The sequence below is a fragment of the Macaca fascicularis genome, chromosome 1 (assembly GCF_037993035.2).
Source record: "Macaca fascicularis isolate 582-1 chromosome 1, T2T-MFA8v1.1".
NCBI lineage: Eukaryota > Metazoa > Chordata > Mammalia > Primates > Cercopithecidae > Macaca > Macaca fascicularis.
Window position 1 is genome coordinate 154,875,761 of NC_088375.1, and position 9,294 is coordinate 154,885,054.

The window sequence follows — 9,294 nt, forward strand, 5'->3', positions numbered from 1 at the left end:
GATCTTCATATTTTCCTTTGCATAGAGAGTTATGGAATGTGTCTCTTCCAATCACAATGAAATGAAACTCATAAGTTTTTCAATAATTGGGCCATCACTTTCTGTGACCAAGGTGAAAGAATTAACTGATTGGCTTGGGCAAGGAGGAATATTTGAATCAACAACAGCTGTAAAATGGGTCTGGTTACACTAATTAACTTTAAATGAAACAGAGCCCAGCCTGGATTAAGGATGGAATACATTTCAGCCAAATCTCATGGCTTCTACTTCATGAGGCAGGGTAGAAAATTCATCAGGGAGACACTATAATGCCATCCACTGTTGCTTTGTGATTTTCAGTCTTAATTTCTTCATCTTTATAGTAAAAATGATCATGGACCTTATCTTATTTGGTTGTTGTGAGAAGCAGATAATACATAAAAAGGTCTTAGGATGATCTAGTACGTAGTATCACTCATGGAAATGTTATGGTGACAGTGATTATCAACAATGTATTCAGTTTGTTTTTAAAAACCTTTACCAGCTTTTGTATCATATTTTTCTTGTAATAGCAGTCTTTCTTTTTCCCCTTCAGAAATCTTAGTTCTGAATTTTATTTATTTATTTATTTATTTATTTATTTATTTATTGGAGACAGAGGCTGGAGTGCAGTGGCAGGATCACGGCTCACTGCAGCCTCTAACTCCTGTGCTCAAGGTATCTTCTTGCCTCAGCCTCCTGAATAAGCTTGGGCTATAGGCACACTCTGCCAGGCCCAGCTAAGTTTTAAAACTTTTTTGTAGAGAAGGGAGTCCTGCTATGTTACCCAAGCTGTTCTCAAACTCCTGGCCTCAAGCAATCCTTTCACGTCAACCTCCCCAAATTCTAGGATTACAGGCGTGAGCTACCATGCCCGATCTCAATCTTTTATTCCAATTTTCCCAAATCTTTATCTTCCTAATTATGCATTTATTTAAATAAATGTGAAATGCTGTCATCGGTTTCCATTTTTATAACATAAGAAAACTGAATCACTTTTTTTTTCTTCAATCTACTGTACTTTTCCAAAGTTGCAGAATTTGTATTTCTATTTTTTTTTTTTTGATAATCTGAAGTTAAAATCCAGATGATGGCCATCAATTATCATTACTTACATGATATAACTGCTCTTTGAAGAACCCTTTTAAAAAATCTGTATTCAGGTATGCAGCATTATTTAAACTTAAAAAAAGCATTTTAGCCTTTCTTATTAAGCCTCGGTTTCTTTTTTTGCAGTCTATTTTACCTGAAACTCTTTCCAAACCATATCTCTTTTAATGGTAGTTCCAAATACACTCCCCTCCCCGCCCCGCTCAATCCTGGTATCTGTTTATAGTAGAAACAAACTTACAGTGGAGAAACATGACAAACACTGATTCAGTCAGGTAAAGAAGGTCATTAATAGCAATGATAAGTCATGTTGATAGTTTGTATCCTTGATACACACCACAAGATAGGAATGACACTTTACCCTTGGGGTCTTCTTACCCAAAACCCATAACCCCATTCTAAACACAAACAAATTCCGATTCCAGTTGAGGAACATTCTATTTAAAAATGTAAAAAACAAACAAACACAAAAATCCTCACTAGTACTCCTCAAAATCGTCTTAGTCACTAAAACTGAAACCAAAAATTCTGAGAAAATGTCACAGCCAAGAGGAGCCTAAGGAAGCATAATGACTAAATATCATGAATTCTGGATGGGATCCTGGAACAGAAAAAGAACATTAGGTAAAATCTAAAGTGTGAACTTTAGTTAATAATAATAAATTGATACTTTGTTTTATTAATTATAACAAATGTATCATACTAATATAAAATGTTAATAATAGGTGTTTGTGGGTATGTAAAGTCTCTGTACTAGCTTCACAATTTTTCTGTGAATCTAAAACCAGTCTAAAATAAAAATGTTATTTTAATAAGATTCCATGAAAATATTACTTTCTGTAGTTTCCTCCTATAAAGATCACTATAATAATGTATCTGAATCATTATTGCAAATATTTGAGCATTAAAGTCAGGCCAGAAGTCCTCAGGTTGCAATTCGTATACATTTGCAAGTGATACTTTCCATTTAAAAAATAAACTTAACCATTTACATTTGGTTTCTTGAGCAAATGAGAGCATGAAAATTCTTCAGAGTGTTGGCTTCAGAAGTGGACCATCAGAGTGAATCTTAGGATTTATGTGGGAACTGCGAGGCATATATTCTTCTTTCCTGCTGGATTTAAATCTAAGACACTGTGGATGGAGCTGCTCTACCTAGCTCACAAGAGGACAGGCACAAACAGAGGTGAAAGGAAGGAGCCCTAGCAGAAGAAAATGTTACTAATGATGTTGTTTATGCCCCTGAGGTCAGATTATGTTTGAAGTCAACCCATGGGCTTCTCATTTCTATGAACCAAGAAATTCTTTTATTTTTCTTTTTTGCAAAAATTAGCTTAAACCCCTGCCTACAAAAGTCTTAAATGATAGAGATGCATAGTTCAACAAGAGAAATAAGTTAAATTCATTACTCCATATTCTTGTCATAAAAATTTGATCAGTCATTTCCATATTTAATAAGGTCTATACATATTTCTCACTTCTCTCTCTTCATTTTTCTTTCTTCTTTTTAAATTTATATTATTTCTAATGTAGAAAAGTTGATTTTTCCTTTGCTGTGCTTGTGTCCCATCTTCAACCCCAAAATTATTACTTAGGTATTTTTCTAAACAAAAGCAGAGTGACCTGAAAAAACTTGTGGTGCCAGCTGTTAAGACATTGCATTTTTCACCTTGTTTCTCACTATGCATAGTTGTTGATTTCTTTGTTCATATCTCCCAATAAGCTCTAAAGTCCTTGAGACCAGAGACCTTGTTATATTTGGGTTTTGACAGAATATACCACATTTCCTGACACATCTGACAAATAATACTTGTTTAATTGAAAAAATATGTAAACAGACTTGTTTTGCTGTGATGTTGCTGTCATTATCTCTCTAAAGGAAATAAAAATCTATTTTATTCTGAATGAAATATAGTATTCAGGCTAAAAATTTCTACAACTTCAACAACTCTAAAATCTATGAATCTAACAGTTTTTTTCAGCCAGCTTATTTTCCTTTAGCTGCAGTTTGGTAACTATAGTTTTATCCAAGCCAAAACAGTCCATTTCTCTCTATTTGCCATTGTACTTACAATGCAAAAACACTGAAGATTCCAAGAATATTCTTAGAACAGCATATGCAGTACTATTCGCTTGTTAGCTCTAATCCTTCCAGCACCAACATGGAAAATGGAAACGCTATCAATGTCCTGCCTTATAGTTTCCATAAGATAAAAATAAAAATGGTCATTCAGGAAAAGCATAATCCTTACTGATATTGAAAGAGAAGTTAATTTAATTCAATGCCTCTTTCTGGGAGGTGGGTAGAGAAACAAGGGGTAATTTAATGAATATTTCTGTTAGCATTCCTAGACTGTTTAAAAAATATAACAAAATAACCTGCTGGCATTAAATGAAACAAATGGGAAAAAAATATATACCTAAGTATTTTATTTGATTTCTGAATTCTGACAAACTAGATTCCCACCTATGCACCCCTGGGCAAACTGATTGACATCTACATACCTTGTTTCCCTTACCTATAAAATTGAAAAATAATTGTATTTTCCTTTTAGTTTTACTGAGAAAAGTAAATAAAAAGCATGTGAGATAACACAATAAAGTGCTTAGAGTAGTACTTGGTTAACAGTTACTGTTCAATATGTGTTTAGGCAGTACCTAATGTGACTTAGAACAAGCATGTAGATTTCTGATGATTTAACTTAATACCAAAGTAGATTTTTAAATGCCTAGAATGGTATTTACAATGTCTAAAAATAATTTCTTTATTTTGCTGGTTGCTAAATTCTCAGTGTCTTATTGTACTAATGTGCTTACAGATGTTCCAGAGAAGCTGTGGTATATGCACAGATTTCCTACATGTAGCTTCTGTTCAAAAGTTCATTTTATTCAGAGTGTTTAAGAGAACAGAGGTTCTTAGAATACATTTAGAATTTTCTCACCTAGAAAAATGGATAGATACCTTACCTTTCATAAAATCCTTCAAAGATCTTGTTTCCCTCAGTGTTTAAACATTGAATTGAAGATAATTCAAGATCACTTGAATTTAAGTAACATAGTCTATCAGGTGTTTTACCATAAAATGATGCACTTGATTACTCAGTAATATTTTAGGTAGGATAACCATTTTTTTTTTTTTATGAAAAGAATGATAAGACTTCTCTATTCTGACAAAAGGAGAACCAAGGAGTATCTATAAATTGGGCCAGAATTTGCCACATAATATAGTTTAGATTTTACTCCAATAACCAAAGAAAAAAGCAAACAAAAACAACAACAAAAAACATGGCAAAAGGTCCATGACAAGGACAAGAAAATCAGGGAGACAGTGAGGCAGAGAGACATGAGGAATCATTGGATGTGCAGGGTGAAGAATGGGTAGGAAAATGACCTTGTCGTTGTTATGAATTCCAGGCCTGACCCTGAATATAAAACAGGCCACATTTGTGTTAATATTTTTCTCCTTTCTTATTCTACACAAATTTTGCTCCACATTTGGGTGCCTTCATAGCCAGTTCTATGATGGATTGATTTCTTGCTGGTAGCATCCCATTTAGGCTTCACTCACAGGATAACCTGTTTTTAGCTCAATTCCTCCTGATTGGCTAACCATAAAGAAATTCAAACTGAAAATAGATAATGGTTTAAAGCTGTGATTCTCAAACTCCTGTGCTTTGCTATTCAAAGCGGAGCCCATGACCCAGGGATATTGGCCTCATTTGGGAGCCTTTTAGAAATGCTGAATCTCTGGCTTCAACCCAGATATATTCTGTCATAATCTACATTTAACAAGATATCCAGGGGATTTGTATGTACATTAAAGTCTAAGAAGCAGAGCTTATTAAAATTCAGTTTTTGAGCTGCACACCCAGAGATTCTAATTCAATAAATCCCCAGTAGTGTCCAGGAATTTGCAACCAAACAAACACCCTAGTTGATTAGAATGCTAGTTGGCCTGAGACAACACTTTCAGAAACATGAGCTTATTGAGAGAGTCATCCTAGGTGTATTAAAATAAATAAGAGCTTCTAGAAACAGCCTTTTAAGCTACCATGGTGTGTATGATATTAGCTGAATGGGGGTTATATGTTTAGCTGACTGCTTTTTTGATGTGCCCTGCACTTCCTGCATTGTTGATGCAGAAAGCCAACTCAGGGGTGGTGGGCATTGTGGATCCAGCTTCAGTCTCTGCAAGTGTGCAATCTACTTTGATGGAATCTCTCACATGCATTTTATTTAGCAAAGAAGGCTCATGGCAAAATGGGAGAAAAGCTTGAAATAACATTCAGCACCCTAAAAATCCCATTTTTAGGTACACCTCTATATTTACTCTGAAATTTTTCCTTTTATTCTATCTTTTCTCTTTCAGCTAATCAATGAGAGACTCAGAAAAGCTCTTAGTTAAGCAATGGATTCAATACTTCATCATAAAAAAAATGGTTTAGTCATGAAAGTAATATAGAGAGAAGGAAGAAAAATTTCCTCCAAAGTACTGTAAAAATGTGATACTATTAGTCCCTAGTTCCAACCCCACCCCAAAGCAAATTAAAACAGCAATTCTCATTCACTACCAACAGAAACATAAATTGATACAACCTTTCTGGAAAGCAATTTGGCATTACATTTCAAAAATCTTAAAATGTTCATACTCTTTAACCCAGCAATTCCCTCTAACATAATTTTTCCTAAGGTGATGTGAGCAAAGATTTATGTATGAAGAATTTCATGACTGTTATTTGTGGGAACAAAAAAAAATGGGATATTACCTTATATTTAATAATAAAGGAGTGATTAAATGTTATGGTAGACATATGATTAGGACATGAACAATTATGTAAAATGATTTAAGATAGTCAATGACAGACATGGTAATTAGCAAGCAAAAAGCTAAACAATGTCTGCTCTAAATGAGAGTATAAAATCCTTGAATGTACATAGACAGAATAAAGCAGAATGCTGTAGTGGAAAGCACACAGGGTTTGTTTCAAGAACTGCATTCTAGTCCATGCTCCAGGTTGTACAAACCGCAACACTAAATCTAGCTATTTATCAACTATGAGACTAAATTTTCTACCTGAATAATGGGAATAGAATTAATCTTAATTATTTTGTATCTCTTTATGTGTTTGTGAACATCAGAACATTTATCTATGAAAGTTCATTTTAACTAGTGTTATGTAAATGTATTAATTATGTAATACAGATGATAAAGGTTTAAAGCCCAGAGAGAAAAGTCTAGGTTGCTGATAGGAAAGTTCTTGCAAGTGATATTGGAAACCAGGAAAAAGCATGAAGATACCATTTTATTACAGTATTCCTAGACTTATTAGGGAGATGCATTATAGAACTAGTCATGTCAGACAAACTATAGCAGTAGCAGATGGATTTGGGTAGACAAGACGGAAGGAAGAGTAGGAAGTGATGATGAAGGAGCAACACAATCCACCTGGAACAAAGACAAAACTTCAAGGAATTTTCCAAGATTTCTTAATCCTCATAGTATTTTATTGCTAAGAATAGTTCAGAGTAAACTGATACTAGTAGCTGCCCTAGAGTCATATCTAACAGACTTATTTGTGAGGTTGTTTGTTGTGTTGACCAATTTAAAAAAAAAAAAGTCTTTTTCTACGTGCTCAAGAGCACGGAGCATCAACGGAAGCCCTCCTATTGGAAACCTCCAACTACATATTCTTATATTAAGGCTGAATTATTTTCTAAAGGACAGAAAGTTTAGAGTTTTTGTGTGTATGAGAAAGGAAAATAGTAACAACCTAAATGTTAAATAAAGGATGATCATTTATTAGTTTTCAAGAAGGACGAGAAAAAAATGGAAAGGTGGTCATTAATGTTTTTGTTGGACACATTGAGTACATTAGAAAAATGTCATGTATATAAAAATACATTTTAGTTAAGTTATAATTTTAAAGCTAAATAAAATTGTAAGCTTTCTTCCATGACAAGGAGAGGAAATGAATACGTTGCATACATGTTAAATTTTTATTCTCAGGAGTAAAGAGAAAGGAACACATTTTTAGTTAAGTTATAATTTTAAAGCTAAAAAATTATTTTTAGTTAAGTTATAATTTTAAAGCTAAATAGAATTATAAGCTTTCTTTCATGAAAAAGAGAGGAAATGAGCACACTGCGAACATGTTAAATTTTTATTCTCAGGAGTAAAGAGGAAGGAGGGAAGGAAGGAAGGAAGGAAGGAAGGAAGGAAGGAAGGAAGGAAGGAAGGAAGGAAGGAAGGAAGGGACGGAGGGAGGGAGGGAGGGAGGGAGGAAAAAAGTAAAATTCAATTGTACAATATTAAAGCTAAAAGAGGAGAATCGAAGGAAATGGAAAACAAATCTCATTCACTTTAAAAGTCGAGATGGAAGGAAAGAAGAAAAGGAGAAACAGGTCAGATATTTGTCCTCCCTCTCTCGCCCTGCTTTAGCTATTCTGGTGATTGATTGCTTCATTCTCATGCCATGGCTTCTGTCAGCTGCCCATTTCTCAGAGCCCTGACTCCCAATCAACTCTGAGAACCCTATTTCCTAGGAATCTTCAGGCCAATAAGCTCTAATGGTTTCCTATTGTTAGTTCTTTAGTCTCTCAACATCTCTGATTTGTTCCCTCATCACTGCCCACGCCTCTATTATTGTACCTTCATTACGAATCCTTTCCAGTGGCCGGGCGCGGTGGCTCACACCTGTAATCCCAGCACTTTGGGAGGCTGAGGCTGGAAGATCATGAGGTCAGGAGATGCAGACCATCCTGGCTAACACGGTGAAATCCCGTCTTTACTAAAAAAATACAAAAAAAAATTAGCCAGGCGTGATGGTGGGCGCCTGTAGTCCCAGCTACTCAGGAGACTGAGGCAGGAGAACGGCGTGAACCCTGGCGGAGGAGCTTGCAGTGAGCCGAGATTGCGCCACTGCACTCCAGCCTGGGCGACAGACTGAGACCCCGTCTCAAAATAAAATAAAATAAAATAAAATAAAATAAAATAAAATAAAATAAAAAATAAATCGTTTCCAAATCCTAGCAGAGTATATTAACTCCTTGTAGAACTTAACTGATATAACCATTATATGTGGATCTCCAGAAAGTATCATTCAAATCACAGTTTTTGCAAGTGGCACACCTTAAGCTGTTTCAGGAGAAATTTTAAAGGTTTTAAATTGCCATTCAAAAATAAGCCAAAGGCTGGGCGCAGTGGCTTACACCTGTAATCCCAGCACTTTGGGAGGCCGAGGTGAGCGGATCACCCGAGGTCAGGAGTTTGAGACCAGCCTGGCCAACACGGTGAAACCCTGTCTCTACTAAAAATACAAAAATTAGCTGAGTGTGGTGGTGTGTGCCTGTAGTCCCAGCTACTCCGGAAGCTGAGGCAGGAGAATCATTTGAACCCAGAAGGCAGAGGTTTCAGTGAGCCAAGATTGTGCCACCGCACTCCAGCCTGGGTGACAGAGAAAGACTCTGTCTAAAAAGAAAAAAAAAAAAAAAGCCAAAAAACAAACAAACAAAAACGAAAAAGTAGGAATAAAAGGATGAATAAATAAGTTCATATAATTTTTTAAAATGCTCTAAAGTGATATAAATCTATAAATTGCAATTGTGTTGACATGGATGAATTTCAAAAAGAAAAAAACTTAACAAAAGAACCAAATCACAGAAAAATAAATATAGTATGATTCCCTGCTTATTTAAATTTCAAAATATAATACCACTAAACAATAAAATATCAGCATACAACAGAAAGATAATCAAGGGAATTGTTGATCCAATATTGAGTATAATGGTTACTCGTGGCATTGGGGATCAAGGGCCACTGAGGGGTGTTTAAAGCACTGATTATATCTACTTCTTGCTGCTGGGTATGTTTTAATTGGATTTGTTTTATTTTTATTAAATTTATGCTATAGATACTATTTTGGCTTATAACATAGAAATGCATTTTCCACAACTACAAAGACTTAGACAGCATCTTTTCCTTTATTTTTGTATATATTTTGAGACAGGTTCTCACTCTGTTACCCAGGTCAGAGTCCAGTGGTGCAATCACAACTCACTGCAGTCTTGACTTCCCAGGCACAAGTGATACACCCACCTCAGCCTCCCAAGTGGATGGGACCACAGGCAGATGTCACCACACCTGGCTAATTTTTTTTTCTACTTTTT